General features: G+C 43.2%; 1 pseudogene; it reads right to left on the bottom strand.

The window, feature by feature from the left end:
• Window positions 1-7,486: 7,486 nt before the first annotated feature.
• Window positions 7,487-8,477, bottom strand: LOC121437800 (annotated as a pseudogene).
• Between the last annotated feature and the right edge of the window lie 3,368 nt (window positions 8,478-11,845).

The following is an 11,845-nucleotide window of genomic DNA, read 5'->3' as shown; positions in this document are numbered from 1 at the left end:
TGACAGAAATATATTAAATGAAGTAGCGTAGGCTCAGAAAGAAAGATAAAACATGTTACTTCTCATATGGATCCGGTCTTCTAATGTGTATATATGTGTACGTATGTGGGATTGACTGAGTGGAAGACATGAAACTGGCAAGTGTCCATGAGAAACAGTAAGGAAGGAAGACGGAGAAGGGGGTCAAACACATGTGAAATCAAAGTCGAAGGGAACCAAGAGGGAGAAGAACAATACAAGCAGGACATGGTGAGCAAGGGGTGAGAGGGACACGTGGTGTGTGACTCAATTAAAACAGACTACATGAGAATGTCATAAGGAATCCTGTTGCTTTAGATGCTAATTAAGAAATAAATTTTTAAAAATCTATCTTCATGGTTTACCAGTCATTAGAGCTTCAAATTTATCTGAGTACAGTCCCCTAGATTTTTGAAAAAAACATTATTTTAATTTATTTCTTGAGAATTTCATGTATGCATACAGTAAATTATGATTATATCTACCTATTGTTTTTCCCATCCAACTCTCCTGGACCCCTTCAACACATCTCCCTCCCAACTTAATGTTCTTTTCTTCTTAATGTCCCTTAGAATCCACTTAGTGATATCCATATGTGCATAGGAAATGGGCATTGGGTCATCCACCGGAGCAGGGGCAACCTACTACTGGTCACACCTGGTTGACCAGCCTGACTTCATTTTAAGATTAGAAACCATCTTATTACAAGATCAAAATACGTTCATTCCTGTTTGCTGTAAAATTTGGATTTGAATAGGCCTTGACCCATTTTCTGGAATTTGGCATGTTCCATGGCCTATCCCCTAACCTCCACCCTGATAAGAGAAAATCTGCCCAATAATTTTGAAATGTTCAGCCAAGTTCCTATCTTACCAAAATTCCTCTGGAGCTCCCCAACTAACCTTTGAACTTCCCTAGTCTTGCAGCTATTTTGATCTGTATAAACCCCACTGTCTCCTATGTTCAATGCTGTTTTCTCAAACCTCACCTTAGGGTTTCTGTTTGACAGAAAATAAAGTTTGTATAATTTGACAAAAGAATTTGGGTCATGGTTTTCTGTGGGATTAACATGTCCTCAAGGAGCAATGGCTCTCCCTCTCCCAGCAGTCATCAACTGCCAATAGCTTCTCAGCTGCGGTGAGTCTTCATTACCCCCTTCCTCCTCCATGCTGGAATTCTGACTCTCTCCATCTTTTGCAGGTCATGTGTAGGGAACTACAGCTGCTTTGAGTGCACGACTTCCCTTGGCCATGCCATGTTCTAATGACAGCATTTCACAGCGCTTCTTATTTTCCAGCTGCTAGGTTCCTTCTGTTCCCTCTTCCAGGATCTTCCTGAGCCTCTGGGGTGGGGCTGATATTTATGCCTCCATTTAGGGCTCAATCCTCAACAGTCACTTACTCTCAGCACCTTAAGCAGTTTTTTGTCTCTGCATTAACCATTGCCCACTGCAAAAAGTTCTCTAAATAAGGCTCAGAGTAGCATAGATCTATCTTCATCCACATACCATTTGACAACATGACCATTTAGCAAAATAACAACAGTAGGTTCTCCACTAGGACCCAGGACTTCCCAAAGCATGGACTTTTGACCAGCCTTACAATATTGTGTATGGTTTTCCTCCTTTGGAGCAGTTCTCAACTGCAATCAGAAAAGCAGCTTGGTTACCCCTATAACTTTGATGCCACTATTACACTAGTAGCACCATCTTGTTGAGCAAGTTGTTGTTGTTGAATATAAGACCCAGTGCTAGCTAAGACCACTGATATCCTTTCTCCTCCTGTGGCCTTAGAACACCTCCCAGTAGTATGAAAACTACTAAACAGGTAGGAAACTTTCCGATCAGTTCAAGATTGATTTCTTTACGCCATGTAACCAAAGTTTGTGGTGTCTTCAGCAGTAAGATCTAACTCTCGAGTTATCATGGGCAGCTAAGACTAATGGCGATAACTTGTTTTGGAGACCTAGGATGCCTCCCTGACTAATAACTCACAGGGATAGATCCCATGCCCGGCACTGAGATTTTCATTTAATAACCCGTCTTCTGGGAGCAGCTCTGTTCACATCTGCAGGGTACTTCTGTTTAAACTCATGTGTGCACATGTGTGCATGTGAGTGTGTGCACGTGTGTGTGTGTGCATAATATCATCAGTCTTCATTAACCCACTCCCTACCCCATCCTCTGTTCCATCTCCTCAGCCCTATCCCCACTTAAACCTTTAATTCCCAGGATTCTTTGTTCTCTCTTCCATATCCCATGCATTCTATCTCCTATTTTTAAGAAAACAATCTCCCCCAACCATATAATGCATATATTCTCTATTTACAATTATAGAAAAAATGTTACTCATCTTTAGTGAATCTTCTATAAGACACCGCCATTCTCTCATTTTTACATTTTATTGGTTTGACATTTCTTATTGTAATACTGTTTGCAGAGATACTGATTCCCAGCTGGTACTCTGTACAGTCATACTATTTGTTAAAATTAAAATTTCCACACCAGTTAGTAAAGGCTGAAACACAGCCTCCTGGGAGTCCTTATAGACTTATAGTCTATAGTGAAATAAATGTGCACTATTGCATGCAACTGGAATTTGCCGTTGTTTGCTATGGAGCAAAAGATGACTAACACAGACAGCGAGAAAGCAGACATTTCGCTGCAGCACTTATAGATGTTAGGTATAATCAAAACGGGATCTCTGGTTGGGCAACTGGGATCACACCTGTAATCTCAGTACTAAGGAGATAGCATCATGTGCGCAAATTCAGACTTAGCTGCCAAGTGAAACGCTGGCTCAGAGAGGGAGAGAAGGAGAGAGAGAGAGAGAGAGAGAGAGAGAGAGAGAGAGAGAGAATGAGGGTGAGCAGAAAGAGAGAGGGAGCTAGAGGAATATCCAGTTATCCCAGAAGCATAACATGGCTTAGACATACTTTGGGTTTGGATTATCACCGATGAAAAACTGCACAGGTATCAGACATCACTGCATTAGATGGGAAGCCACTGCTCTTATACAGTACTAATGCTCACAGCAGGGTACAGGAGTTAGAAAATGGTAACCACAGAAAGTAAAATTCATAGCAAAACATAAGGAATATCGCCTCACATTTACAAAAAGTGTAAGATATATCTAATTATTATTAGCATTTTTGTATATATAACTGTGGGTTTAAGTAGGTTTATCATCATATGATACTGTAGTTGGCTCTTTTACTACTAATATACCCGAGGGACAAATTGTATTATCACCGTAGATTTCGAAAAGGACTTCAACAAACTAGGAATCATTTCTTATTTCTAAAATAAACATGAATCCTAAATGAATTAAAATAAAAACACCTTGCTGCTATTAACATTTTGCTGAGGAAGTTTTAAAGCCGCTTCCATTATATCAGGAACAAAACAAAGAAACCTATGAATAGTCCTCCATCCCCTGTGATTTTATACCATCCTGGAGGTTTCAGCTGATGTAAAAGGAAAGAAAAAATTAGAGACATAAGGATCACAAAGACAACAAAATGATCTCTTTGTAAAAGGAGAATCATTTTTATGTCTATTTTGAGATTCAGCAAAGGAGAAAATTTTTACATTGTTGAATAGCAGGGCTCCCTCTAGGAGAAGAGAGTTACAAGCATGGATGAAAAAGAACCTCACAACCTTAGACTGGAATTAGAAGTGTCTAGGTGAGTATACAGGGTTTTTATTATTAAGTTTTTAGGTGTTTAATTATGGCACTGTGATATATATGACATCACTCCTTGTTCTCATTTGTTTTCTTTCCCCACCTCCTTCTCCCATATCTGCTTTCTTCTAGTTACTTTACTTTCTTCTTTTATTCTCTGTGAGTGGGAATGGCCCCCATAGGCTCAGACATTTGAATATTTGGTCCCAGTCAGTGGAACTCTTTGGGAAGGATGAGGAGGTGTGGACTTGAAGGAGGAGGTGCATCGCTGGAAGTGGCTGTGAGGTTTCAAAAGCCCACACCAGGCCCAGTTAGTTCCCCCCGCTTTCTACTCGCAGGTGCTTTGTAATCGCTCAGCTGCTGCTCCAGCGCCATGCCTGCCTGCTTGTTGCCATTTTCCCGGCTGTAATGGTCATAAACTCACCCTCTGGATTCTTTAATACAGTACTTCATGTTGTGATGACCCCCAACCATAAAATTATTTTGTTGCTACTTTATAACTGTAATTTTGCAGCTGTAATTTTGCAGACATTTTGTAAATGTCTGCTGTGTGATCCCAAAGGGGTCATGACCACATATTGAGAACCACTGGATTAGAGAATGGTGGAATTCCCAAAGAGTTTTAACTTGCATTTCTCCGGTGGCTAAGAGTGTTGAACATGTTTTTAAATATTTATTAGCCACTTACATTTCTTTGTGGAGAATTGTCTATTTAATTCGTAAGACCACTTACTGATGGTGATTTGTTTTTTGCAGTTCTTTATATATCCTGGATATCAGATCTCTGTCTGGTAGTAGTTGGCAGAGATATCTTCCCTTTCTATAGATTGTCTCTTCACTAGAGGGATGGCTTTCCTTGCTGCTAGGAGCATCTTCATTTTACTAGGGGGATGGCTTCCCTTGCTGCTAGGAGAATCTTCATTACACTAGGGGGATGGCTTCCCTTGCTGCTAGAAGCATCTTCATTTCATGCAATCCCATTTGTCAATCTGGGGCAGGGACTTTCCTATAGTATTGGAGTCCTGTTCAGAAAATCCTATCCTGTGCCCATATCATGACATGTTCTCACATGCAGTTTCAAGTCTGACATTAAAGTCTTTGATCAATTTTGAATTGTTTTTTCTGCAGGGTAAGAGATATGAGTTTGTTTCATTCATATCTACATTTGGAAATCCAGTTGTCCCAGCACCATTTACCAAGGAAGTTGCATCTTACATTTATATATTTGACAGCTTTGGAAACAAAACTGAGGTTGTTATAGCTGTGTGGGCTCATTTCTGGATCTTCTCCTCAACTGGCAAATGTGTCTCTTTGTGCCGGCGTCCTCTCATGGCTCTACAATATGATTTGGACTTGGATATTATTCCTTCCGTAGCTTTGGTTTTTTTCTGCTAATGATTGCTTTAGCTATTCGGGGCCTTTTAAATTCATAGTTTGAAAATATTTATACATTTGATTTTGAATTATATACATAAAATTGAAATGTAAGTAAAACCCAAATTTATTTGAAGGGAAAGAATCTCAACTGAGTCTGCCACTTAAGGAGTTTCCTGATTGTTTAGTCAGCTTTCCATCAACTTGACACAGGCTATAGTCATCTGGAAAGAGGAACTCCCAGTTGAGAACTAGTCTCCGTGAGATTGGCCCATAGACCGATCTGTTAAGCATTTTTTTGATTACTGAGTGATGAGGGAGGGTCCAGCCCACATTGGGAGTGTTATCCCTGGGCAGGTGATGTGGGAGTGTCATATATCAATCTGTTGATTTCATTGGTTAAGCAATAAAGAAACTGCTTGGCTGGCCCTCATAGGTTAAAATATAGGTGGGAGGAGTAAACAGAACAGAATGCTGGGAGGAAGTGAGCTCAGACTGACACCTCTGCTCTCTGGAGCAGAGACGCCATGCTCCCATCTCCAGGGCGGATGCGAGAGCTCTGCTCTCTGAGACACACGCGATGTAGCTCCGAACCAGGATGGACGTAGGCTAGAATCTCCCTGGAAAGCCACCTCGTGGGCTACACTAGAAATGGGCTGGTCCAGGTGCGAGAGTTAGCCGAGAAGAGGCTAGATAGAAATGGGCCAAGCAGTGTTTAAAAGAATACAGTGTCCGTGTAATTATTTCGGGGCGTAAGCTAGAGCTAGCCATGTGGGCGGCTGGGTGCCAGGGACACAGCCCCGCCGCTCCTATTTCAACAGGCAGGTAAGCCTGCATGGATAAGAAAGCAGGCTGAGAAAATGATGAAGAGCAAGCCAGCAAGCAGTGTTCCCACACGGTCTCTGCATCAGTTCCTACCTACAGGTTCCTGCCTTCAGTTCCTGTCCTGACATCTTGATTTCAGCTACAGACCATGACCTGAGAGTTAACAGATGAAACAAACTATTACTCAAGCTGCTTTTGGTCATGTTGTTTTATCACAGCAATAAAGCCCCAACTAAAACACTGACTAAAAACAACTCCTAGAGAGTGGCTACCCCAGGTCAGCAAACAAAACTACGACAGTTATGGTCCAAAGGAGCCAGACTTCCACCCTGAGCTGGCAGCAGAACTGGCATTGTGATCCTCATGATTTTATAGACAAGGAGATCCTGGAGGCTTGATCATGAAGGTGGTGTGTGACAGGCTTGGAGACCTGCATGGAGTCCTTGAGAAGCCACTGTGTGACAATGAAGCCTAAGTTGCAATGGAAACCCTGTGATATTGGAGATACCAGAATCATGTAATATCTGCTGAAGGAATCTGCAAGAGCAGAGTGACCCAAGAGAGGCTACGTGTGTTATAGGAGAAATAGTGGGGACAGCAGGAGAGCCCTGGTCCATGGGAGCCCAGATGCTTCCATCAGGAGTTCCGGATGACAGACATGGAACTGCGGAGTTTTGTGTTTACCCTGCTGAGGTTCAGGCTTGCTTCAGTCTCATCTTTCCTAGTTATGGCCCCATTCCTCTCTTTAGGAACTGGAGCATTTACTCTGTGGCATATATATTCTTTAGGAGACTTCCAGAGTCTCAAAAGAGACTTTGCACTAACATTTTTGAATTGTATTGGAACCGGTACAGACTATGGAGACTTTTGAAGTTAGACTGAAGACGTTTTGCATTGTGAATTATCCCCGACCCTATGAGGACAGAGAGTAGAAAGTCGTGGCTTAAGAGCAATATACTTTGGTTTAAAGTTGACAGGGAGCAGTAGTGATTGTCATCTTGACAGGAGTTAATATCCCTTAGGAAGCAAGCCTCTGGGGATGTCTATGCAGATGTTTCTAGATTAGCATCTTTGGGGTGAGAAGTCCCACACTAGTGTGTATTTGTGGTTTGTGTGGACTGGGGTCCTGGGACTGAACAGCAGGGAGAAGACAAGCTCAGCTTATCTCTCTGCTTCCTGCTGTGGATGGAATGCGCAGGGCAGTTCTTGCTGCCCTGGCTTCCCACCATGACGTACTGGATCTTCAAGCTGTAAATCAAAGTAAACTTTTCCTTCCTAGAACTGCTTTTGTCGGGCATTTGTCAGAGCAATGAGAAAAGTAACTAATACAGATGGGAAAAAACAATGTAAGACTATTCTAGAATTGTATTTTCAATTTGAGAGCTATAGATAAATCTTCTCAATGCCCAAAGAAAAAGATGAGAGTCTTTTTCTTTGTGCTCTGTTTTGCTTTGACACACTCTCACTATGCTGCCTAGGCTGGTCTTGAACTTGAGAGGTCACCTCCCCCACCTCCTTAGTGCTGGGATTACAGGTGTGTAACCCCATGCCTGGCATAAAGTTAGTTTCTTTTTATTTTTAACAAACTAATTTATTTCACAGAGTCTAAAACCTGTGAACAGCCTCCCTAGTATGGATGGAGATCCAGCTTCTTAGGCCTCAAACTCAAAGTACTGTGGGCCAAAGTAGAGGATGACGGTGTAACCATCTTCGCCAACACTGCTGCAGCTCCTGCCACGGGGACGGAAGGCAACACTGTTGATAGGTCTGAAGTGGCCCTTGACTCTTCCAAACTCTTCTTCAAAAGCCACATGGAAGAATGTGGCCTCAAACTTGTCGATCCTGGTAGAGGTTGAGGTTACATCCATGGCTTCCTGACCACCCCCAGCACCACATGGTTAGAATTGGGAGGGAGGGCATGCTCTGTTTCCAGTGAATCTTCTGATGTTCAAGATGTATGGAGTCAAAGAGCTAAGCTCTGTTGTCCTTGGATGCAGTGACAAACGTGGTCACCTCTCTACGCAACTGGATGTCATTGACCTGCCAGGAGTGTTCCTTAACATTCATCAACTCCTCTCCAGACTTGGCACTATACCGGTTGAACTCTTCACAGCTTGCGATGATGCACTCCCCCAGGAGCCCCCAGATGCCACTAGTGAATCATTGCAGGGAATCTTCATGTAGGGCTCATTGCTGTTGATTTGACTTGGAACCCATACATCAAGGAAGCTCCCACAACACTGGTATCTCTTCTGCTTGTCTGTGGAGAACATGATGCTGTTGTCCCCAAAGTCAAAGTCACAGGCTCGGCTGGCTGAGTTGGTCTGAGTAGAGCCAGCTGCTTCCCTGTTTCACAGTCCCAGGGATGACAGCTATTGTCAGCTGAGCCAGTAAGGACATGGTTGGTGTCCCAGTCAGCATCCACACACAACACAGCTCCAGTATGGCCCATGCAGGGCCCAGCCTCTCGTCATTCACAGGTCATCCCACACTAACAGTAGGGTATTTGGCCACAGTGAAGAAGAGGTCTCCTTTGTGGCTGGACTACTCATGACCCTGCAGCAGGATGGGCTTCATCCCCATGGTGACATGAGGAGGAAAGCAATGTGAGGAGGATCGATTCAAAGGTTTTCCTTTTTTCTTTTCTTTTCTTTCTTTCTTTTTAAGATAAAGGTGAAATAATTGTATCAGATGGCCCTTTTACAGCATGGTCAGCTAAAGGCAGTGGTCTAACCATGGCAGACAACTAAGGAAGGACTGTGTTTTGAGACTCTTGCCTGGCCAAGATACTGCTTACTTATCAGGCAGATGCTTAGAAATGCACAGGATTCAAAGGTCATGTCATCCTCATCACAGACCTAAGGAAGATGCCTGAAGAAGGTAATGACAGAAAGCTTATGTCCCCACAGATCCTATGCTGAAATATCAATTGCCAATGATGACATCAACTCTGAAAGGACAGAATCCTTAGGAACAGAATTATGAAAGAGAACATAGAGACATTCCTGTCTTTTTGCTACGTAAGATCACAGTGATCTTCTTCCAGTCTGGTCCTTGTCTTCTCTCCCTCCAAGAATGGAGTAAGCAGACAGCAAAGGAAAACAAACAAGGGGGACCTTTATTTGCCACTTGGGAACTTTTTACATGGATTAGGAGAAACAAAATAGGGAAGTAGAATCAGGGTGCTGGGCAGTTGAGAGAGAGTGGCAGGGGGACACCTCTAAGTTCCCGGTGGCCTGGGGTGCCTGGCTGAGAGGTTACAAGTGTTACAGTGCCAAGAAGGGCAGCCTCTTGCAGAGCACGCCCACAGATCTGTGGGGGGTGATAGGGCTTCCATCTCCAGCAGGTGCCGACATCTTTGGAGGCAGGATTCGGTCTCCAAGGCCTGAGCAGTTTCCCCTCTCTTCCCATCCTGATAAGTACTCTAAGAAGTTTGGCTCCAAAAGTTTCATTCCTCCTCCTCTAGAAAGCACTGAGAGCTTGACTTGGGCCAGAGCTAGATTAATAAAACTGCTACACAGGTTTATATAGAATCAGGCAGGCTCTGATTGGCTGTGGGTGCCCTGATTGGCTGTGTGTGTATGCAAATGAGGTATGAATAGAGACCAATAAAGAGTTGTCAAGCCTGGGGATGAGAAGCCAAAGATCCCCAAAATCTGGGAGAGGTATTAGTCCAGGAACCATGAATTAGGAAAGGTGGAAGGAGAAAGGCATGAAACCCCAGCCTCACGAGGGCCACAAGGCAGAAGCAGCCTGCTGGCTGCAATGAGGCATTAGTGTGTACGTGACTATTTCCAGGTGCCTGGGGCCGTCACTCCCAGCTGACACAACCAAAGTCCTGATCTCCCCGGGCCCACCCATTAGCTGCTGCGTGTTGTCCAAGGCCTGGGTTGCAGGGAGCTCCTGTATCTTTCATCTGGAAGGAGACAGATCCTTGTGCTGCTGTGGGTTGTCCGAGGCAGGGGTGGCGGGGAGCTTCTGTTATCTTTCACCAGGAGGAAGACAGATCCTTGAGAGACACAAAGCGTGAATGCACTCTGATCTTGTATTTCCCAGCCTTCGGAGCGTAAGAAATGATTTTCTGATTTTATTTATCCACCTCTTTCTTAGTATGCAATGATGCATTGTGGGTGTCATCTTGTCTGGAAGGAAGGATGACCCGAGGCTTGGTAAGAAACTTCCAACTGTGACTATGAGAACATTTCTAGAGGAGATTGGCGTTTGGACCACAACTGGAATGGGGAGACCCACCCTGATGAACTGGTGAGCCAAATGGAACAAAACCCAGAAAGGAGAAACTCATTCTCGCCTATCTAACCCTTTCTTTCAGAGCAGGTACAGTTTCCTGCAGCTCCTATCTTTGACCATCAGACTCAAGTTCATCATCATTTAGACTGATGGCACCAGCTGCCCTGAGGTTGGGTTGGAACTCCTAAACATTGAGTCTTGTGCTAGGCAGCATCACTGGTTTCCTCTCACCCTGTGTTTTTGAATGGGGCTGCAGCTTTTCTTTGCTTTCCAGCTTGTCCACCATTGTGGAACTGCTCAGCTGCTGGTCATGTGAGCCAACCTAACCCCTTCTCAACACAAGCTCCTCTATTCTGTAGATTCTGTTTCTCTGGAGAACCTTTACTACTAAGTATTTCTGCTGTAACAGCTTGAATGGACTAAGGCTGACTCTCATGATAAAGTGTCTTATTATTTACTTATTGCTATTATTGTTGCTTTAGTATAGTTGCAGTGGGATAAGAGTCCATGAGGGCAAAGTTGGGGGCATGGTGACTAGAGTTGGAAGCAAAGAACTTACATCTTCAACTAGAAGCAGGAAAACGGAGAGTACTAGAAATGCCATGAGTCTTAAAACTCTTAAAGCCCACCAGCATACTTCTTCCAGCAAGGTTACACCTCCTAAACCTACCCAAACAGCATCACCAGATGGGGACCAAGTATTCATATCCCCGAGACTATGTGGGGGGCATCTCATCCAAATCGCAAGTATGTTGAAAAGAAAGTGGATGAACAGTGAAGTTTGAGTTCTACCTCTAGGTCTTTGTGTCTTTTTCCCCAGCTACTTCCCCTTCCTTATTACACGCATGTATGTTTATGTCTAACTGGGCTGTGGTAGTCTCTGGAAGTGTACAGTTTAAGTGATAAACAAGGACACGAGATAAGAGACATGTTGCAAGGAATTCTGAAGTCATTGTAGCATATAAAACATTCTAAACAGTCTCAGTGAATCAGAGGGTGGCCTACACAGGTGCTGGGAGATGACGGCAGCAAAATCATTTTTCATCTTATCTGGGGATAAGATTAAGGAAGAATCTAGAATGAAACACTTTATTGGGTATCAAAGAACAAAATTATGATAAATTGAGCTTCAAAGGATAATTAGCTTGTATTAGTAATTAACTCATAATTGAAAATATCTTGCCTACAAGGTAGAACTCCAGGGAGCTGCATGAAGGAATAAACTTTACATGCAAAATAGGCTGAGCAAAGCAAAAACAGGGTGACATGAGCTCCTGCTCCCAACCCAGAAACTATCTCAACTGATATCTGCTTGCAAAGGAAAAATTAGTTCCCTTCAATGCATGCTCCATGGAATCCCCATGCAAGTAAATGGCCAATCCAAAATAAAATCAGTGATAATTTTGTAGATTTGTTTTTGTCTCATATTGTTTTGTTTGGGCATTTTTTGTATTCCTGTTCTTTTGCTTGTATATTATTATAGTTTTCAATTTTTTATGTGTATGTGTGTTGTGGAATAATCTTTTTGTCCACTGTGAAAATGTGTCACTTTGATTGGTTTAATAAAAAGCTGACTGGCCAATAGCTAGGCAGGATTTTGGGAGCAGAGAGGATTCTGAGAAGAAGAAGGCAAAAATGCAAGGGAGATGCTGAGAGACAGGGAACAAGCAACACATGCAGAGGAGAGGTAATAGCCA

The sequence above is a fragment of the Microtus oregoni genome, unplaced genomic scaffold (assembly GCF_018167655.1).
Source record: "Microtus oregoni isolate MIOR12 unplaced genomic scaffold, Mior012 000054F_ref0000373, whole genome shotgun sequence".
Lineage (NCBI taxonomy): Eukaryota > Metazoa > Chordata > Mammalia > Rodentia > Cricetidae > Microtus > Microtus oregoni.
The sequence above is the reverse complement of the archived record's forward strand: the minus strand, read 5'-3'. Positions and strand labels throughout refer to the sequence as shown.